This window comes from Poecilia reticulata, chromosome 2 (assembly GCF_904066995.2).
Source record: "Poecilia reticulata chromosome 2, P_reticulata-male-v2, whole genome shotgun sequence".
Taxonomy (NCBI): domain Eukaryota; kingdom Metazoa; phylum Chordata; class Actinopteri; order Cyprinodontiformes; family Poeciliidae; genus Poecilia; species Poecilia reticulata.
In genome coordinates, this window is record NC_088831.1 from 25,540,388 (window position 1) to 25,563,556 (window position 23,169).

Sequence of the window (23,169 nt, forward strand, 5' to 3'; positions counted from 1 at the left end):
GATAGACAAGATGATTTGATGATCCGATGCCGTACCATTATGTTTTAAAGCAGGCTGGTGAAATATAAAGTCGGGAGAAACATATCAGATACTGCAAAACTGAAAGATTTTGCAGTATTTACAAGAGATAAAGGCCTTTTATATATATATATATATATATATAAAGGCCTTTTATATATATATATATATATATATATATATATATATATATATATATATATATATATATATATATATATATATAGTTGATTATTTATTTCTCTTTTGGCCAGGAATCTTCCATCTATCCAGGGATGGATGGATGGATGGATGGATGGATGGATGGATGGATGGATGGATGGATGGATGGATGGATGGATGGATGGATGGATGGATGGATGGATGCTAATCAGTGACGTCAGATGCAGTGCATTTTAACTTGTTGGATCTGATATGGTTCAATGACATAAAATACTTTAGCAAAAGCAGAAACTGGCCGTTGACTATAATAAAGTTTGTGTTTGGAACAGCATAATGTCTCAGAGCTCTCGATAATCGAAATAACAGCACTTTTAAAGTGCAAATAGATTAGAGCAAATGGATCTGTGTGGATATCATTTAGTCTATTTATCTTAATTTGTAAAAGCAGCTCCTACCTGAACTTAAGGCCTTGCAGGTGAAATGTTTTTAATTGTGAACTAGAGAGCACCAAGCAAACACCATTGACCTTCATGTCTGATTATGTTGTTTGCTTACTAAAAATACTGGAAAGCACTCTATTTCAGTGCATTTCAGAGAACAACAGTTTTATCAGTCAAACATTAAGGGAAGTAAATATCCTCACATTTTTATGTTCAGGGCTGACATATTTCAAAATCATTTGGCCAATTTGATCATAATGAAATATGGGTGATTTAAAGGATGTCTGGACTTTTAACTTGGACTGAGAATATATATATATATATATATATATATATATATATATATATATATATATATACAGTGTTTTGCAAAAGTATTTATAGTGTTTCGTAATTTAGTCCCAAGACATTTTGTGACAAAGAATTTAAAGAGCATCTCCTTCAAACCTGACTCAGTTTTAATTAAGGCAAAAATGTATCTTTTCTCTTGATGCACAAAGCTGGCAGAAGTACTATTATGCTCAACTTTGTGTTACTTAACCACCTAAAATCTCAACCAAGTATTTAATTGAGGTATGACGTTGTAATCTTACAAGATGCAGAAAAGGTCAAGCAGTGTGGACACAGCCTGGACATATCAGTGGGAATGACTTGTATTACGGCAGCCAGTGGTGAGACCAATTCTGATGCTGGTGAAAGTGTTTACATTTATTTCATTTAGTGAAACAAATGTTCAGGACGAACATTTGTGAATGTTGTATGCAGCTCCCGAATAAAAGATGCATGACCAAAATAGATTTTTTTTTTTTGTGATCGCAAATTCATAAAAAGCTTGTTACCATTAACAACTCAAGCTTAGCTCTTCTGAAGAATTGGGCAACGTTGCCCAATGTGTGATGGAGTGTTGCATCATAAAATTAACAGATTTGATTAGGATCAGCTTTTACTAAATGAAGAACATCCTTCATACCAATCACCTGATGGACATAAGGGACACTTAAATTTGGATTAATTTACTAATTTGCATTTATCTGACAGACCAGCAAGTATTTTTCTAAATTGGTGAAGCATTGATTATAACTTCTGATAGACAGGTGTCAAATGAAACTGTGACTCTCAGGTTGTGGCTCAATTGAAGAAAGAGGACTCATGAATCACCTTTTCTTGAATTACATGTATGCGTGGATGGCTGTGTGTGCCTCACTTACCTCAGGAACAAATGGAGTCATTGTGATGCATTTGATAATATTTTGCTTGGAAATTTTGAATTGTTCCATGTGGATGTAGCTTTGACATGCACCAACCACCTAATCAGTGGTACAGGTTATTTACATCCTTTTATGAAACAGTTTTCTCCAATTGCTGTGACCACTTTCACCAAGTTAAATCATCCTCCAATGATAAAACTGATTCAGGAACAGCTTGAGGAGTACAAAAAGGCCTCTGAGTTCCTCAGATCTAAGTCAAATCAAGCATTGTGGAAAGTACTGGAGAAACAAGTCAGATCCATGTAGATGTGCCGCTTTAAAGCGTGCAGGATCTAAAGGATCTTCTGCTAACATGCTTGTAAATTCCCAATCATCCAAATTGTATACCAGGCTTAGATCAGCAAAAGTCTGGTTGCCTGTTTTTGTAGATATTCTGTTGACTTCTTGTAACCAGGTACCACAACACACCTAAAGGAGACGAGTGGAGTCCTTACTTTGACCAATCAGGGCAATTTTAAGACCCACAATTAGGTAAGAGGACAAGACTCCTGGTATTTAGGAATTGTTATACATGTTAAGATGTTTGTATTGGCACACTGACTTAGATTAAAATATCTAAAAGAAGGATGACCAACAAACTATTATAACTTTTAAAGAAAGTCATCCACATGATCAGTTTTTAAGACTTTTCTGACTTGCAGCAACTAATTACAGGCATTATGCTGCAGAGCAAATCAGTCGGAGCATATCATGAATTATTATACAAATTAATGTAAAGTCATTCATTGCAATGATGATTAACAAACATCTAACACTCCTTTATGTCACTCTAGGCTAATAGTGCTCTCTGCTTATCCTTCCATGTGTCTTTTAAAACCTTGCTGGGTTTGCGGAGTTTTGCGCGCGCATGCACTTGTTTTTGTAGATGATGGAAGTAGAAATTACTTCCATCAATTCCACTGATATTTTTTCTTTCCTTTCAAGCACTACTGTACATAAAAGTTTGTGTACACTTTGAAATCTTGGACATTTCTGCACACATTGGATCGGAAACTATCAGAATTTCTCTGATGTTTTGCAAGAGGATTAAAGTGGACAGAGACTGCATGTGGGAGCAGCCTGTTTCCTTAAAGGAAATGTCTTGCAGTCCTAAAGCTTGCACGTTTGATCACCTGGAAAGTAAATTTGCCTTTAGGTGTTAGTGTGTACATAAACAATATCATGAGATGTTCTGTAGGTTTCAAAGGATGGGAAAAAGCATTATGCTCGGGTGCTCTTTTTCTTTTTAAGCATCATATCTCTGCAATGTATCAAAGTAGAGCATTCTTAGGCACAGTCATTTTTCCAACGTAGATGACATCAAACTGCATGCCAGAGCCGAGTGAGACATCAAATGACTGATCCCCCTCATCAGGACACAGCTTCAAAAACTGGTATGTCATTCTGACTGGATAAGTGCAGTTTAATTCGTATCAAAGAGAAGCAAGAAGATGAAAAGACATGAGCCCCAACTACAAGAAGGAAACCTGGCAGATAGTCAGGACAGCTAGCCTTGGGATTCCACAGATTAATGGCAAGCATTAAGTGGCCGGTTCGGACCAATTTAAGTCTCAGATATAGTTTTCTTATGAGAGCTTTTATCACAGTGTCTGAGGGCATCTGTTGACAGAGAGACAGGCCCTCAGTGTGAGATAGCTGGTGCCAGCTGCTGCAGAGTTGCTCCTGCATTTATATTTGCAATGCCCCGTGACCGATTTGTAACGTTCTATATGGTGGAAGTAATGTACAACAGAATATTTAATGTGGACCGATTTGTAACGCTCTATATGGTGGAAGTAATGTACAACAGAATATTTAATGAGTGCTTCAAAACTGCCTTTCATTCTACATACAGTATATATTCATATACACTCACTAAACACTTTATTTTAGCGTTTAAAGCTGGGGACAAACTACAAGACTTCCACAATCATCCCAGATTTTGAAACGCTGTATTCCCTCGATCAGACCGCTCTTTGTTTCTTGACTGAAAGGCTTGGGGAGGAATCGTAGACTTTAGAATTTGTTGGATAAACTAAAGCTCACATAAAGCTCTCAAGGAAACTATAAATGCCACAGATTTGACCCGACAGGCCGATACCAGTAGACGATGGTGATGGTTGTGCTGTGGTTCTATTTCTAACGCTTTTGACAATGTATTAAGCTTTTGATAAAGACTAGCCATTTCTTTATCTTGTATAACACTTCACGTCTGAGCTAAAGTGAAGACATGTACTTGCAAATACCTTGAATTTCATGGGACCAAAATCTTTTTTTTAACTTTCTCGGTATGAATTCCAAATCTCAGCAGCATAATTCAGTCTTTATGCTCCTTTTATATATATATTCAAAGGGGGTCAGAGTGGATTAAATTGGTCCGTGCAGCAGTCTATTTCAGCAGGAGAGCTGGGCAAGTGAGACTCCCTGGGATTAAAACCTAATTTAATGAAGACCTATAGCGTGAAAATCTCCAGTTATGTCCTTGTGTCAATATCATGAAGACGTTGTGGACGACTGCTGCGACAGACGCAAGAAAAGAGAAAGAAAGAGGGCAAAGGCTGATGGTGTTCAGCCCTACAGGATTTAAAACTTGGGTTTAAACATATTGACTCTATCTGCTACCATTTCTGCCTTTCAAATGACTCAAACAATAGATTTCCTTTTTGAAAGCTGTTCATAATTATAGAAAAGTTCACGGAAAATCTTTCGTTTTGGTTTGTATCCGATGGTTTGAATTAGGATTGAAATGCTAGTCAGCTAAGTTGGTGGATTTGCAACTAGAACTTGTCCTTGTTACTGCGAGTCGGTAGCCTCTTTGGAGCATCTCTGCAAAATTAAATGCAAGTTCTTTTTTCCTACTTTGTCTTCAGAGAGACAGAAGCAGTTAGAGGCAAGGAGACCTGGTCCACGTTCAACCCCTTGCACCAAGCGTTGCTGTCTGCAACAATTTTACATATTAAAATCCTGCAGGCATCTTCTGGAATGAATTAGATTTTATTTACATTTTCAGTTCTGAGTGGATGAATATTTGCCTGCAAAACTGACACACTTAGAGGACCTCCTTAATTACTGACTCCTGGCTAACCTTGCTGCCCGAACGTAGCTTTAAAGCATCAATTGTGGCTCGTCAATTTCTATGTAAATGAAACACTATAGGCGTGAGGAGGGGATAATTGTTTTCTGACAAAGAGGATGTTTTAAAGAGGACAATTGTGTTATGTAACCTTGTGTTGAAAGAGAATTTGTAAAGCACAAGAGAAGTGTGTTGACAAATGCGTAAAGACGAATAACGAGGTCACCAATTTTTAAAAAAGAGTTAAAAATTGGACTTTTGTTAACAAAAAAAAAACTTTTCCTTTCTCTGTTGACAGTTTGAATGTTCCAGACTGGTAAAATATTATTTAGTAGAAAATTAATCCAAGATTAAAAAGACTCCCTAGTGTGTGAACAATTTCAAGCATTAAGCATGCCGATGTTAGTGAATATTCATCAGTTTAGACAGAGTGCTCACTTAAAGTAGTAGTAAGAAAAGAAGTGAGGCCATTTACAGGTCATTGCTAAGACAATGCTGGAACATGATTTATTCTTACCAGAATTACGCTCCACTGCTTATAATTTATGCAAGTGTTTCTCAAATGTCATTGAAAAAAACATACTCTGTCCTGATGGAGTAACACTGTAGCACATTTACATTCTTCATTCTTCAAACAAATATCCAAGCAGAGGAGTGGAGGTGCAATGTTTTGGATTGTTACATCTGGTTTTAACGCATGCAACTTTAAAACTGTACAGTAACAAGCTTATTATTTTTAGCTTGTTGCTACAACGAACAAGCAGGTGCAAGATATAAAACTTAATATCGGAATTTGGTTAAATACACGCTGTCTTTCCCAAAATATTAGTAGAAAATAGGAACATATATCTTTAACATACGTAACATGCATTATGTGGAATCATAACTCATGCTAAACGTTACTATATTAACTGTTAATTCTTTCCCACTTATAATGAAATTTTCAGCACAAAAGTTCTTTTTTCCAATGCATAAATGTGTCGCATTAATCTTTGAAACATCTGCAAGTAAACTTGGAAAAAAGACCAACTAGAAAATGTAAAAAAAAAAGAAGACTTGTTTGGTCGTAGGACTTGGAACATTTTGAGGGTATAATGACAACGTCCAGTGACAAAAATAAAAAAATAAATCCTGCTTTAATTTTGTAACAAAAAAAAAACATTTAATGGCAATTTGTAACGTGTTGGGCTTTCAGTTTAAATTCTATACCAAGAAAATCTTGTCATAAAAGACCTCCAGGCTTAAGTTTGAATTAGAAGAGATAGAAATAAATCTGTATGAGAGAAGACACGTCTTCCGTGGGCCCCCAAGGACAAAACCAGTAGCTGTAACTCAGGAAACATCCTTGTTGTCTCCAAAGAGCAGGCGTTTGAGTGGCTCAACCAAGTGTCCTTGGGCTAGACAGACACTAACCACCCCTGACACACCTGCTGTACTGCTCAGAGTGAGAAAGTGTGGAAATGCGTGTCAGTGTATAGAAAAAAAAATCTCAGTTTGAATCTCTGTGCAGCTGGGTGAATGTGGCTTGATCTGTGCAGGGTTTTCAGTGCTCAAACATACAAGCACAGTGCAATGTTTTCTTAGGTTGTCCAGAGCAGTGGGAAATAATTTGCCATGTAAAGAATTAGCCATGTAAGAATTGCTTGTTTTCATTCATAAATGATGCAGATCCTAAAACAAATGTTAACATCACTCAAAGATAAAAAAAATAAATAAAAATGGGTTCAAATAGGTTACTGTGGCAACAACATCAGCTATCAAACCTTTGGCATTACAGATAATGATTAGGAAGTAGAGATTAACATCACTGGAGGAATTTTTGCTTTCATTTCTGCATAGCCTGCTTTCGTTCATTTCATAGTATCTCAATCAAGCTTAGGAAAAGACTTTGAGTAGGCCGTCCAATTTCCCACTTAATTTTTTTTTTAAATAAATTTTGATTTGCCTGTGTGTTACAAATTATTGTCCTGCTGCAGAACATGCAAACTTCCTTCAGGAAGAAGGAAGTTTGAACCTTCTTGCTGCAAGGTAACAGTGAAAACAAATGCACTATTATGAAACCCAAATAATATATATACTTACAATATTTTGTTCAAATGCTTTTTCAGAACAGTTAACAATTTTCTTTTTCAGTGTTTTGCCTGAAGGCTACATTCCAAATATGAAGTCTCCAAATACACATGAATCAACAGCTAACCTTAAAAGCTGCATTTGTAAAAACACAGACGGATGAATTTTCTTTAGTGCCACGCTTTGCATCAAACACGCCGCATGTTGCAAACGTGTAAACTTTTAACATTGTCCCACCTATGAGACTTCCTCATATCTCGCTGTCTTTCTATACTCCTCCATCTTTCCATCCTTTACATAGAAAAATGCAGATCCTGCCTCAGTTCTCTGATTAAAAGGAAAAGCCTCGACTGGGAATTGTCAGTGACGTTCCCATGCGGCTCCAGATGCAGGCTCTCGATTGGCTGCTTGATGTATAATTCAGATGAAATGGGAACACCTAATGAGACTAACAAATGGTGCTAACATGTCTCTGAGCTGACGGAAGAACACACAAACACTGCGATTCAAAAGTCATTTAAAAAGCGACATCATCATGCCATAAAGACGATACGATAAAAATAGTTATCCTTCCCATACAGGTATAAACTCTGTGTGTTGCACCAAGACATGATATTCATTTTAATGCAAAACAAAGAATACGTTTAAGTGAGATTGTTATTGGTGTTTTTTCAATACAATTAGAAAATGTATATATAAAAATATAAAGCATTTTTCTAAAGTTTTTTCGTGTTTTTTCTTCTTTTTCGACATGTTGCTTTGTTCAGCACATCCAGTAGTTTTACATTTGCTGATTTGTGAATGTTTGTTTGAAACCAAGTTTTGCTTTCTGGATCTGTCCGAGATTTCAAACAGTTTCTCCTTCTGAAACAAAACTATTTCAACAAGCATTCACTTCTTTGACCACAAAGTACTTTATGAAAGCAGCTCTCTGCACTGGGGTCATTGAGACGTTGAAAAATGTTCACAATGTTGCCCTTTTTCGCAAAAGAAACAGCACCAAACAATCTGAGTCCACTTTCTGTTCCAACATAGTCTTTACTGCCTTGTTTGGCAAAAGGGGGAAAGAAAAAAAAAACACACACAATTTGACCGATGTCAACTTTTACCAGCTGATCAAGTGAAAATCTGACACTGATGCCTTTTCAGATTATGACATCAGAGCTAGCCAGTCAGCTTCAAAGGTCATGGCACTGTAGTGTGGAAATATGCTGCTTTGATCAAGATGGCTTGCTTCCAGTCACCCTCGGAGCTTATCACAGCATCCGCATGAGAAACTGTCTAAATAATGACAAGGATGCACAAGTTCAGGATTTTTTAATACCAGAGAAATATCTTTTTCTTCACATTGACTGGGAAATTATTATTTTTCAAGGATAGAGATTGGTAGTGTGTTTTGACAGCATCAGTATTAGTTGACTACATTGCCCAGGCAAAAAGAAAAAAAACCCTGATAAAAACAAAATCAATATTCTGTCTTTTCCCTTTATACTGTTTTTGTTTAATTTGACTGTGTTTCTTTTTTCCGTGCTGCCAGTGGTTTGTGCTGGCACAAATCTACATACCAGATGAGCAAGGGAAAATGGTTTCATCTCTACAATTACAAGAAGGTCACGACCTGCTGTCACGGCAACCGCTTGGCATCTATTTGGAAGCTGCTTGGCACCCGAAACCTGCAGATTTCATAAACCTGCAATTAGGCACCGGGCATGTATCAGTCAGCACACTCTGCGAAACATCTGCTTGTGTGTGTGTACGTTTGTCCATCTCCAATGTGTGTGTGTTTGCCGGGAGGCAAAATTACAATCCACGAGAAAAAATTTGCTCAAAACAGCAAGTCTGATTGGAAATCTGCTCCATGTATACAAAGTTGGTCATCATAAAAGTAGATTGTTTTTTTATGTAACAATTGGAATACTTGCTGATCTTTTTGTTTTCTCAGCAAAAACGCATGTTTTCATCTGATGACACAAGATCAGGGTTTGGTGCACCCTATGGGACTACATGCAGCTGTTTAACAACTAGAAAGATATTTCGAAACATTCCAATTTACAGAGATGCGCCTGTATTTAACTTTCTAAATTTACAATAATAAAGTTCAAGGAACATGAATACTGTTCATGTTCCTTGAACATGAACAGTATGTGTTATAAAACAGTGTGTTATAAAACAGCACTATTGTGTTATAAAACAGCACTATTGCCCATAGAAGCTCACAAAACAAATCACTGTACACAACAAGTAAATGGTTGTGTATAAGGATAGTGAGTTTGGATTTTAATGTTTCTGTATCCTTACCCAGTTAGCTTTAGACCATTGCCCTTCAGGTTGGAAGTGTTGGATTTTCGTCAGCAAACCAAAATCAGCTACTTAACTGTGAGTTTCAATAAAGAAGAAAGGTGTCGGGTTCCTGTTTCTTATACCCTTTTTATGCCATTCAAGTTTGTATAGGGTGACCGGAGGTGGGGCACAGCCTACACACACCAGTTATTTACATTGAAAATTAAACAAAACATCATCAAATAATTGCACGTTACTGCAAAGGAAGCCGTTTCACCTGGAGAAACAAACCCCCTCTTGTACAAAGAGAACAAACTCCATGGGAACTCCACAAAGAAAGAATCAAGTTAGAAATTGATTCTTGTGATATTTTCTTTGGCTGCTAGGCAGCAGCAGCACCAGCCTCCCTTTCCACCAGAGTTATTTATTTGGGGGTTTTGGGTGAGGCCGTCTTTTATGTTTCGCCCTCTGTGAACCCTCACTGGAGGAAATCAGGTGAAAAGACAGGCTTCCTTTATCACTTATTCTTCACATGTATATGTGATGAAACATGAGACGTGTTTGCATTACACATAGCCCAGTTCAATCCTACTGGTGCAGTACCGACAGCTTGTGTCGAACGGGTAATCTGTCTAAAATAGCACAAGTAAGTGACTGATACTGCAGGCATGCTTCCTCCTGGACAAGGATGTGGCAACAGTGGAGAGGAACAACTTCCTTTAAACAGGTGGAAAGATCCTGCAGATGGAGGCTGAATCTTGTTAGGACTAAAAGTGACAAAAGTGTTATGACGAGACTGTTTATTCCAGTTTTTATGTTTAAGGAGTTTATTTTATTTGTTTATGTGTTTGCATCTGACAGCTGATAAAAACCTCAAATTCATGATTATTAGGAAATTTGAAACATTACATTTTTTTAAAGAAAAGAAAATGCTATGTAATTGTTACAGCAACCACAGAGAATAATTCTGATTTGACAGACGTCCAACAGACAGTCATTGCACCGTCCACAAGGAGGAAAACAAAAGATTATTCCTAAAGAAACTGGCTGTTCACAGTGTGATGCATCCTAGCAAATTATTAGAAAATCCTGTGAAAAGAAAAAGTGTGTTTGAAAAGGGTGTGTGAGCAATATGGGTAATTGCAACCATGAGAGGATTGTAAAGCAAAGCCAATTTAAAGGTTTGAGAGAGAAGCACGAGACCTGGACTGAGGCTGAAGTCAAGGCTTCGCCACACACACCGCACTGTTAAAATACTTCTGTTATTACAGCTAACATAAAACCGCAAAATTCAGTCATATCAATGACAAAACTTTAATCAAGTGGCTTTGTATGAGTTTTGATAGCCGAATATATTAGAGATCCACATGTAAATGGAAGTGTAAGGCTCTGATGTCGACACAAGGATTCACACTTTCCACCGATAAATCATCAGTGCAAGTACACTTAGTTCTTTGAAGAATCGCTGGCAGGTTCACACCGTCTGAACTCAAAGATATGTGCAGCGAAACATTTCATGTTCCCTTAAAAAAGAAAAAAAAGAAAAACAACATTTCAGATAGAATCCATTTATAAACACCATCAGTGGAGCGAACTCACAGATCAACTGCTGCAATTGTTCTTGTGTGGCCTACAGCTAATTTTGCCCTACAGTTTTCAATTTAAGCTAATGCATAATTGTTTCTTTATCTGATCACATCTAACTGCAGAGTTTTTCCTCTTACGGATGTAGAAATTGGGAAATGATTCTAAATCAAGATATTGCTTATTAAAGTGGAGATTATCCCGGTTTGAAATCATAAAACATTTCCGAATGTAGCAGCGAGCATTTTGTCACAGACAGAGAGAGAGAAAAAGATAGAGAGAGAGAAAAAGATAGAGAGAGAGAGAGAGAGAGAGAGAGAGAGAGAGAGAGAGAGAGACTGAACAATGCAGCTGCTGGTAATAAAATAAATAAGAGAGAAGAAGAAGTGTGGGAGTGAGATGTGATTGAGTCATGTGATCTCCTCTTAGTTTCTATGGCATCATTCGTGGACCATTTATCCACCTAATACGAAAGAAGTGAGTGAGTGAGTGAGTGAGTGAGTGAGTGAGTGAGTGAGTGAGTGAGTGAGTGAGTGAGTGAGTGAGTGAGTGAGTGAGTGAGTGAGTGAGTGAGTGAGTGAGTGAGTGAGTGAGTGAGTGAGGGAGTTATTTTTATTTATTTTTCCTAGGACGCACGAAGAGGAGGATTTGTGTCATATCAGTCAGCCTGTATATTTTCTGCAGGCGGGATGATGGTCAGGTACCCACTCACGCTCTGAAAGAAAAACTGTGGAGGCAGAAACGTCTGTGACTAGTTTCCTGGGCCCTTGGCGAGAGTGGTTATACAAGGAAGCGCTCAACTTCCTCATCTATATTATAGAGGACACAGATTCTGATAAGATTTGACAAGGTAAGGCATGTGTCCTCATGGTGACACATAATAAACGCACCAATAAGGTTGAAGCATTACAGATAAGAAGAAGAAAAAAAACCTGATCTACCTCCGTAAGGTGTTGCCAGAATAAATTCAGCGTATTTTTTTTTCTTTTTTAATTTTCCATCACAGAAGAGCACAAAGTTGTACTGTGAAGAGGAAGGAATTATAATCTGAGGGTTATTATCTGTGTTTAAATTCATCCCATTTACTCTGACATCCCTAAATAAAATTCGTATCGGTATCTTTGCCTAAGATGGGAAACTGTGTAATTACCCACAGATGATAGACATGACCTTTAGCTATAACTTAGAGCTTTTAGATAATTTCCATGTTAAGACATGATTGATTAAGCAGTGCCTCGTTTTTTACATCAGGAGTTTAAACAACACTTGGGAGGGCAGCAATGCTGTCTACAACCCATAAAGTGCAAAATGAAAATGGGAATCACCCCTGGCCCCCGCCGCCCCAAAAAATCAGAGTAACTCTTTGGTTACTGCCCACCAGCCTGCAACCAGAGTCTCCATGGTAACTGACTTCTGTAGTGCCTAATGACTGGAGGTATTTTCTCCACAAATCCAGATGTCCTGTGTAGTCGGTCCGAAACACAGCAGTCTTTTAGTTTCAGTTGAACATACTTTGTGTGTAATTGCAACTGTGTGTAACTCACTGTTCTGGTGTTCATGAATAAAAAAACATGAACTCAAAGTGATATGTAGGCTTTTCCACATCAAAATGTGCCTAAAATCGCAAAGACTGTTGGGATCCAAAACTGAATTCAATCAACACAGCTAAACTAAAAATCGATAATATCACCCATCTTTAAATGATTGTCCTATAACAATCTAACTATTTTAGTAATTTACAACTAAGTAATCTCAGATGGAAAATATCACAATAATTGACTTTACAAATAAATATTGACTGATCGAATCAACATTCACTTTACTTGAATTTCATATTGACAATACTTTGGATATAGAGAATAGTCATGATCAGTGAGGTGTTTGTGTTTTTAGTTATCGATGTTTGTATTTTGATCATTTAAGTTTCTTTACTATTGTCATTAATGTCTTGACTGATCGTCTCTTTTCTTATTGTTAAGTTTCTTAGCGATATTTTTCTGTTCTGTTCTTGAATAATTTCCTAGTTATTTATTTATACTCCTTAGGTCTTGCCACATATGTCCATACCTTTGAGTTAATTTATTTATTCCGGGTTTTTGTACTTAATTGATTTTTTTCCCCCTGGTGTTATTCGTTTCCGTGTGTCTTGGATCCTCTCTGGTATTTTTCATTCACTTTCCCTCAGCCTGCCAGTATGCTCCCCTTCACAGCTGCTCCTTACCAGCTGATTGTCCTCTCCGCTGTTCCCCATTTGGCCCTGATTAATTCTCCTGATTGCTTTGTCATTTCCACCCCTGCCTCAGTATATGTGCGCATCGGTTTAACCTGTCTACGCGTTTCCGTGATTCATGCTTCCTCCGTCTCTGTAAGCTTATTATTTTATTAAAGTTTTCATTTTTCAACCAATGTTTGCTCTAGATTTGGGTTTTTGCCAACAACAAATATGACACTCGTAGCTTCAAATTCAGCCTAAATCCATGCCTTGTAATTTCCCCCAAATCTTTTTTTTTTTTAGCTTGAATTGTTTATTTTCTCGAGGCTTATTCCATCCTGTTACCTATATTTTCTTATACTTTTTCCTTTCAACTCATCTTCCCTATGCTTGGACGAATCACTTTACGAACATCCAGCTTTAAAAAAAAGAAAAAACCTGACATGACCACAACATTGGACTTTTTTTTATTATTAAAATCCCTTTTTATTTGTGTAACATAGTTAACATTATGAGAATCAGACTTGTGTGCTCATTAGCTGCAAGTCCTAATCAGACAAATTAAAAGAGTTCACTGAATAAAACGAGTTTTTTTTCCAAAATACGTAAACTGCCACTGAATGCCACTCTGAGATGCATTTTGAAAATAAAAATATACGAAAGAAAAAAAAAATCAGTCTTGCTTTATATCTAGCTCCGCCCCTGTTTTAAACCCCTTCTTTCTCCGTTTTGCGCTCTCTCTCTCTCTCTCTCTCTCTCCCCCCTCTTCCCTCGTTCTCTCGCTTTTCAATCGTCTCCGTCCTACCAACAACAAGTGAGGACCATCTCTGCCCGTCCATCCGCTCTCTGTTCAGCGTCGGGGCTTTGAGTTGAGTTATAGATGTCCACTGGAATTTCTTTTCCCCTCGTCCATTTCACTGCTTAATCGATGGGGATGACAGATTGCAGGTGCAGCGGCGGCGCGCGTTAGAACCAGCAGGGACGGTGTGTGGTGCACTAGGACCGGGGAGAGACTACTCTCATCGTGAGCATTGGAGCTGTAGAGGGAAACCCCCCCACACACACGTTGGATCTGGCGATTATATCCATACATTTCTCTTTTTCTCCCCCCACCCACCCCACCACCTCTCTCGCGTCCACGGGGATCGCACCAACGAGTGTGTTCATGAAGCACACAAGAGTGGATTTCTAATTCGGCGAGAAAGCGTAAAAGTCAGCTATTAGATATTTTTTGTTGTCTTCTGAAAAAAGAAAGGGGGAGAGGTTGTCATATAATCTTTTTTTTTTAGGTTCTAGAAAAATCTTCTCTTTTTTTTTTCCCCCCCTCATCGGTCTTTACGTTTATCTCCAAGAGCGCAAAGTGACATCTGCGCTAGAAAGCGCCCAGTGCACTTTTCTTTTCCTCAAAGAAAAAAAAGAGAAGAAAAGAAAAGGGGGACAGAAGCACATACAAATCTTCATTCTTGTTTGAATTACAGTCGGACGATTGACTGAATGGGTGACCTCGCAGAAACGCAGATCACCTCCAGCTTGCAGCCACTGTACGCGCACGGTTTTTTTCCTCTACTGACCGGGAATTGTGATGTCCAGAGCCTTCCCCGCTGACTGACACTCGGCGTCGAACCATTTTGGAACCGAACTGAAGGTAGGCCAGTTTTTTTTGCTTCTTCCTCTTCTGGTCTTGCTTACTTATTATGGCGCAATTTGGCAAAGTTTTCAAACGTCATTAAAATAAATAAATAAATAAATAAATAAATGATAAATAAATAAAATAAAACGATTCTATGATTATTTTCCACGACGCATTTCTCCTGTCTCACTCTGGGGTTCTCTCGGACAATTGAAGTTGGTATGAAAACAAAACGGTGATGGAGGTGCAGGGAACGCAATCGGTCTGACGCTTCGGAGAGGAGAACTCTGGCAGATGATATCGGCGCCAATAATCTGTAGGTTGTTACAAATGTTCCGAGAATTGGGATTATTTTTCGAGTGAAATTTCAGCGACTGTTTGGAGCTTCCCGAGCTCAATCATGGAGATTCCGGAGGAGCCCTCTGCAGTGCAGTGTCTCGTACATGCACCGAGCCGCCGGGCTCACTGGAGCTCAGTCAGGAGAGGATTTAGATAAAGGTGGAAGCGAAACGAAAGCTCTTCCCGAAGGCAAGCCTTATTATACACACACACACACACACACACACACACACACACACACACACACACACACAATCCATTCTTTTATATGAGCTGCAGGTTCAGCAACAAAGCAGTCTCTTAAAAACACACACACGCATTAAAACTTATGCTGTGTGTGCGCGCGCGTGTGTGTATGTGCGTGTGTGTGTGTGTGTGTGTTTGTGATGCAGTTTGAAATGACTGGATGAGGCTTTGCGTCACTTGTTACAAATAACCCAAAAAAAAAAAAAAGTACGGATTTGTGTCCTGTAGGGAATGAAAGGGACAACAGAAATGTGACCATGTCGGAGCAACCGATCAGGCTTATTCCGATCTACTGTACCAGTCCCCCGAGGATGACAGCGAGCGAGCGTTGGGTGGAACCGTAGGGATACCGACGCATGACGCAGGAATCGGAGCGATGGACAGGAATGGTGTGATTTCTGCTGATGTCCCGCATTTATCGTAGTTTCTAAGGCTGCGTTTCGATCCCGGTTCAGGGAAATTGCGGGTGGTCTGTCCGTCAGCGAGCATGTGCTTTGACCGAGCCAACACGCACGAGTTAAGTCTCTCGCTGCCTCTCCCTTCCATTGGTTTGCCAAGGCCGTTCACATTGTTTAAAAGTCAAACTCAACCAAAACTGTGAATGTTAGCAGACACCCAGCTCGGGCATAAACCCGGTTAATCGTACCTGACAGCCCCTCCCCACCCCCCGTCTTATAAGCTTGTCATAGGCCTACATCTAATTGCGCTTTCAGGGGCCACTGAGAGGTGAGCCACGTCTTCATCTGGCTTTAACAGCTTTAAAAACAAAAATCATGAGTGAAAAATGTCTTCTTTCTCTAAAACATGATCAGTGCGGGGTTTTTTTCCTCCCCTTCTTTTCTTTTCTTTGCTTGGAGCACAGAGCCCGTCGTTAATGAATTCGCAAAGTCGCTTGTGTCTGATGTTGCAAAGTGCGGCAGATAACTGGCAGCCCGTCGCTCCCGCCGGCAGCGCCTAGTCAGAAGGAAGATGACAGGAACTGTCCGTGGTGCTCAAACAGACAGCTCCTTTGTTCGAGTCTGGCCTCATTTTGTGGAGTTGGTGCTGCGGTAACTCTGCCGTGAATCCGTCTCTAAAATGCTTGAGCTGCAAGACTAAGATTAAAACATGCGGGTATCTGATGCTGATCGCCAATGTGTTCCTTTTTTTGAGAGAGTAACATATTGTCATGACTACCTGTTTATTAGTGTGTTTTGTCCCATTTTGGCTGCTAGGAAGGCCCGACCTGTAGAGGGTTGAACTTCATTAGAGCCCTGAAAGTGACCTGGAGGGTTTAGCAGCATCATGTTGGGTCTCTTCAGTCCTGAGTGTTTATTAGCCATCCTCTACAGGTGTGATTGAATCGAGATGTGGGGAATCTGTTGAACCGTTTTCTTCCTCTGTGGCAGACAATATTCAGTGGAAAAAAGACTATTTTTTCCACTGGATATTTACCAGTGAATAAAATTTCTTCTTGGACTGTTTATTGACCCTTACTGGAAAACTTTGTTTAGAACTAGGTTTCATCCAAAATGTCAAAGTTAACTTTTCAGTGAACTCAGGAAAATAACAATCACATATCCTTGATTTAAAAACCCAGTTGTATAGGAAATTTTTATTTATTTTTTATCCTATTGTTTTTCACTAATGTGCTTTTGTGTCCTGAGGGAAGGAGTTGAAACTCGTTGTTGGACTATGTTGATGGACACTGAACACCACTGACTGAGCAGTCCATATGAAACACAGTATATGTGGTCCCCACAATTCCTGTTTCACCTGCTTCTTACGTCAACTTTGAGGACTAACCGTTTGCTTGATGCAAAATATGTCATAATGAAATGACAGTTTCTATTTGCTTCACATGTTGGAGGTCTTGATGTGAGGCCTGACTTGTGTACATCACTGTTTTTGGTACAAGATTGCGTTTTTTTTTTCACTGTTATGACATTGTGTAATCAGAATTCGCTGACGGGTCATTTGTGAAAACGGACTTTATGGAAGAAATGATGTTGATTCTCTAAAAATAAAATGGCTAAACCCTTAAAATGTGAGCTTGTAATCTAATTTAGGGGACTTATGATTACACAGAGGGCTCACTGTGATGTCTTTAATGCTCATAGCTGAATGTCATATCACAACATACATTCCTCTTGCTGTAAATTATGTACAACATGCTGCAGTTGTGAAATTACTCAACATTTCAATACAATGGATACTTGAAACAGTTCATTATTCAAGGGTACCGTTTTGTGTCGAAGCTGATACAAACTGACCCATTCTCATTTTCCAAAATGTATCACTTCTTCTTCCAGTAGCAGCACTGCAATAACAGACACTCCTCCTCCTGTCCCTGCAGCCGCTCACCTGACCAAAATAATGACCTACAGCTGGAAGCTATAAACTATGCTAACATGATAACATCGAGAGAAAAATGCATACGCGACTGTCTTTTGCCAAGCAAAAAAGATCTTCAGAGGTACTTTACCTATGAGGCAGACAGAGAGGGAAAAATGATTGCCAGTTGATGCCACATACAAGTTTTGGATTTAAAAATAAAGGGAGTTTTCCCGCCGTTCCACCAGCCCGAACAAGGTCCAGTATCTTTTACATTTTAAGACGGGTTTAGAAGAAATTTTGCATAACTACATGTCAACCACTTACAAACTACAATTAGGTGCTCATACTCTGAAAGGCCTACCTGAGTTAACACTGAAATGTTGTGGATATTCTTAATTACACAAGCTCCATAACAGAGCCTAAGTGAAAACACAAAAGGGAACAGTAGAAAACATTTATTTAATTTACATATTCAACCATATCCATTCCCTTGAGTGAAACAAAGTCGTTCATGCAAAACTTGCATGTGATTTAACCTTTATTGTAACCTTGGACATGAAGCTATGTGAATTTATTAGTGTTAACATAATTTGTCTTAAAAAACTGAAAAACATCAAAAACGACTCTATGACGCACTCTTGCTGGTTGATTGTGGTCCTGGGCACACATTCTCACCCGGTCAGTGTTTTTCAGACCACCAATTTTTGTGGAAAACCTTGTTTTTCCCACTGTCGGCTCCTGCTGCAACCCAGGTGGCAGTTTTCATGAGGCTAGTGAAAGATTTCAGTATGAACAAGGACAGAAATGTTAATCATTATTATTATATTGGAGCTTTACATGAAAATAATAATACAGTAGGAGGTCAGGAAAGAGGGTTAAAATATGTTAGTTTCCCGGCCAATACGAGAGACTTGATAGGTATGCGCTAATGCTATGAAGCATGTTTGGGAGCAATGTAAGAAGGTCAGAAAAGCTACAACAGTGAAACGGTAAACCTCCACAACAAGATGGACTAAAGCTTTTGTAAATATTTGCTTCACAGATGTGTTCAGCCAATGACTGCGTTCTGTACCAAAGTCCCAAACCAAGCAAGGCTCCTTTCTGCTGTGGTACAAATTGAACCAGGATGACGTTAATCCCCTGTTGGCTCAGTTGGCTACTAATTAGTGAAGCAACAAAACAAACCAGTGTACCCCCTCAATTACTCCACTATTTAGTTGTAAAGGCATTGGAGATTAATGTGGCAAATAATAGCAAAGGTACATGGTGGAGCCAGACTGAAGCTGACAATTGGAGCAGAAGAAAAGGAACCCATGGCAACCTACCTTGCTGTTGTGGTTGATCACTTGAGAAAAATATTAAGCAAAATTAGCAGAAAGACAGAAATTGTACAGGAATTCATTTACATGGACCAGTGTTTTTTTTTCACTCTGTAAAAGTATGTTTTGTATGCACCACATGCATGTTTGTTATGAAACATAATTTATTTTAGCATGGATTGATTCTTTATTTGCCCCTCAGGAGAATCAACATAAAGTTAACAGGGAAATGGAAGCACAAGGTGGGTCACAGATTAGCAATTATAAAAAATAAAATAGCTGCACGAACGAATCAACCGTTCATACTTCCACAAATGATTGTAACACTTGTACTGTTAGTTTGCAAAAAGTTTTACCAAACAAGGAAGCAACATCTAAATTGTTACTTTTCTTAGAAAGGGTTGAATTGTCCTCTAGTTACTGGTGTTCCCCTAATTGCAGAAGTTAATCCTGATTAATCGTATAATTCTTACAGACCCATAGTTTCACGTGACATAATCTCCCATTGGCTCATTCACAAAGGAAAAACTTTCCAAGTTCTCTTCCCATTCAATATTGCACATAGGATAATGAGCTGTGTGTAGTTTTATGACTTATCAGCAAATTTGGGTTGAAGAATAAGCTTAATTTTAGAGATTGGCGCATGAGACAAAATAGTTTCTGAGCTGGAAAAAGACTGAGCATTGAGAGGCATGAAAACATCAAGGCTTGACTGCAACACTGCAGTTGGACACTTGATGCCACAAAGCAAAAAATAGTTCAGCGATGGTTTTAAAGGGGCGGTACTATGTATATTTTTCAGCACAAAATTTATAGCACAAAACCTTTTGTTCACTTATAACAAATTTGACACCTTGAAATTGGCCTCTGTCTCTTTAAGAATCTATTGATCTTTCCGACACTTCGCTTTCAGCACAGCGTCAGAATTGGGCTGCTCTATTATGTACTTTACAACCGTTCTTAGGAGCCTTGGTCTGAGTAGTTTGTATAGTAAACCCAGCAGACTAGCAGTACCACCAGGTGTTTGCTAATTGCTGCTGCCGCTAGTCTGGAGGAGCTAAGTGGGGGAAAGCATGGGGAAGGGGTGGTCTGTGGGGCAGAAGCTCAGCTGGAGATTGCCCCTTCAAGGAGGAGCTGTGTGGAAACTGGTGGCGCTTTGTATGAGCAAGTGTTTAGGCACTCCGGATGGGAGATTCAAGGTTTTCTCAAACATGCATGAAAGAATCAAACAACATTCCAGGCATGGTTTCGACGAGGGAATAACATGACAACACAGTTTTAGATGATACCCCCCTCTCCTTTAAGGAGCACAAGAGGAAGTCCAACTCTTTTAGAGCTCAATCCCATCAACCATCTGTAGAATGTGATGGGTAAACGAGTCTCATCCATGGAGGCCTCAACTCAACCACAGCTTACTACTCTGAAAGGATCTGCTGTAAACATTTGGTGCCCGATTCCACAACACACTTTCTGAGCTCTAGTGGAGTCCATGCCTGAATGGGTTATGGCTGTTTTGGCACCAAATGGGCATCTGCATTCTGTTAAACAGCACAATAAGCATAGTGTAATATGCGACTGCTGTATATTAAGAAGAGTAGACATCATTGCATCAATAAAAGCCATACTGGCACCATTTCCAGACCTGAATGCCTCCCTCCCGCTTCTCACAACTTTCTTCAATTAAAGCATTTAGTTTTTTTGTGATGCAGTGTGGATTCCACAGGGTTAAAGACATAATGTCTGATAGTGTGTGCAGACTGCTCACCGTATCTGCTATAAACACAGCTGGGGAACTGATACACCGCCCAAGAGGAAATCAAATTAACTCTGGGGGAGCTGTGACAGCTTCTGTGAACCCAATAATTGACTCCAATGCTTTTCTGTGATTACTGTTGCACAATATCTCCGAATGTGCATGATCCTGAGTGTATATCAAAATGCCTTTAACTGGTTAGCGTGCTGGAGCTCGCAGAGGGTAACTGGGGACTGCCGATGCTAAGCGGGGCCCATTGTTGTTGGTCATTTCATTTCATAGAATATGCGGCAGATGTGCCCAGAGCTAGACCTACCAAATTGACGGACAACGTGGGTTTCCCCCCTACTAACATTGATTGAATTAGGCCACCCTGCAGACCCATTGCTTTCTCAAGGAGGAGAAAGCAATCCTGCAGTGAGGTTTATCAATAAGCGGGTGGTTGGAGTGTAAGGGCTGGTATTCCCCGTGGGCAGACAGCCGGTGATGAGGAAAGAACTCGCTCAGGGAGAGTCCCTGATCACACGGCAGATTGGGAGCCCTTGGTGCTAACGTCTGTCGGTCCGTGCCGCAGGGGAAGAACTGGGTGGAGCCACACAGAGCTGACCCAGAAGCACACTCTGGGCCAACTTCAGGTTAGTCTTCATACAGAAACCTGATCTGTGTAGCTGTGCTGTGAACATTTTTATTGGTAGATTTTTTTTTTTTATGCCATTAAATCATAATTTCACGCTTTTGTATTTGGTCAGTTTTTAGCAGAACTGTGATCAGATGACAACAGATTAGGAGCCAAAGCATCTTGAAAGCCAAGGATTGTTTCTTCTTCTTTTTTTTTTTTTTTTGATGGCTTTGTTTTGAAGGCTGGTTGCTTTGACGTGGACCCCCTTGAGGCCACTGGCAGCTGAGCTCCCACTGTGGCAGATTGATATTTGTAATTTAAGGGAAGCTGTCACACAGCATCCTCCAGATGGAGAGAGCTGCAGAGGCATGCAGTCGATTAAACATGGTTTGTTTAGAAATAATCATTGTGATGCGGGAGCCGGGGAGCTATTTCAGGCAAATTGGCTCCAAGTTTAAAAAATCTTCAATTACACACCAACACAACTGAGCATGTTTTAATAACACACGTGTGTGGAGTGCAGAGTGAATGGGAGGGAAGTTCCTGAGAGCAAAAGATCAGAGCAGCGGGAGCAGGTCAGTGATTTGTGGCCATGCTGCAGAAGAGGTTATGGGATGGGTTGAGTACAAATTCATTAATTACCAGCATCCAGACGCACACACACGCACACGCACACGCACACGCGCGCACACACACACACACACACAATCGCATGCATCTGGAACAGAGTTGTTTTTTCCTCCTTTTTGTTTCGTTGATTGACATCAAGACAAGAATATAAAGTGAATACAAAACGCTGCTTGATTAACTACAGTATCGTGCAACAATGGCTTTGGTTTGACTGTGAATAACTTGAGTGCTAAGGGCAATTATTAATAAAGTTTGTATCTGTAATCAGAATTCACCTGATTATCAGAAATTAATAGCCAAACATCTCTCTATCTCAGTCATTGTATTCTGAATATGTGTGTGGTACTATAAAATAATAGATAGGCTAAATTCTCACCGAGCAACCCTCACACACACAACCCCTCCCCCCCACACACACACACCCACACACAATATAAAAACATCCTTTCTCCAAAGTACAAGAACTTAATTTAATCCTTCAACTTTCAGTTAAAAACTTCAGTCAATAACTTTTTAATTAAACTAGTAATGTTCAACTAAACTACTACATTAAAATGAACTAAAATAATGTGAACTGTAACATCTTCACCTAAACAATTCATTTATATTCAAATGTTAGTGTTTGAAGTACATATCATTGTATTGTTCTGCTTTGAAGTAATTGTCAATGAAGGAAAGTACAAAGTATACAATTTGTTGGTTTTTTTATTTTGGGTACAGGAATATAACATCACACTCACTTTGAATATATTTATATCCAATTCAGTTTACAAGTGAACTAATTCAGTTGAGGATCTACTGAGGATCGAAGCAAAATGTCAAATCTCACCTATAAGTGAAAGACTAGGATGAGAGGGCAATATGGAGAAATATAGGTCAAAAAGGTGAAACAGGGTTGCTGGAAATGAGGCCAGACACTCATTTAGGATTACTAAATCAGTCCGACAACTAGTTCATTCTGTTTGTTTTGAAGATCAAACAATTTATTATCATGGCATTGGTCAGGTTTGGGGCTGCACAGCGGTGCAGTTGGTAGAGCTGTTGCCTTGCAGCAAGAAGGTTCTGGGTTCAATTCCCGGCCCCTGTCTTTCTGCATGGAGTTTACATGTTCTCCCTGTGGGTTCTCTCCGGGTTCTCCGGCTTCCTCCCACTGTCCAAAAACATGACTGTCAGGTAAATTCTCCTTAGGTGTGAGTGCACAGTTGTTTGTTCTGTCTGTCTCTGTGTTGCC

At 39.3% G+C, this 23,169-nt stretch overlaps 1 protein-coding gene across 4 annotated transcripts in view; it reads left to right on the forward strand.

The window, feature by feature from the left end:
- The first annotated feature begins 13,854 nt into the window (after positions 1-13,854).
- The window catches only part of il1rapl1a (interleukin 1 receptor accessory protein-like 1a), a 206,813-nt gene continuing 197,498 nt past the window's right edge, over positions 13,855-23,169 (forward strand). For 3 of the 4 annotated variants that reach the window (XM_081601649.1, XM_081601650.1, XM_081601658.1), the window contains exon 1: positions 13,855-14,731. The gene's annotated coding sequence lies outside the window, so the exon portion shown is untranslated. The remainder of the gene's footprint in view (positions 14,732-23,169) is intronic. The other variant, XM_081601654.1, reaches the window with a different exon arrangement.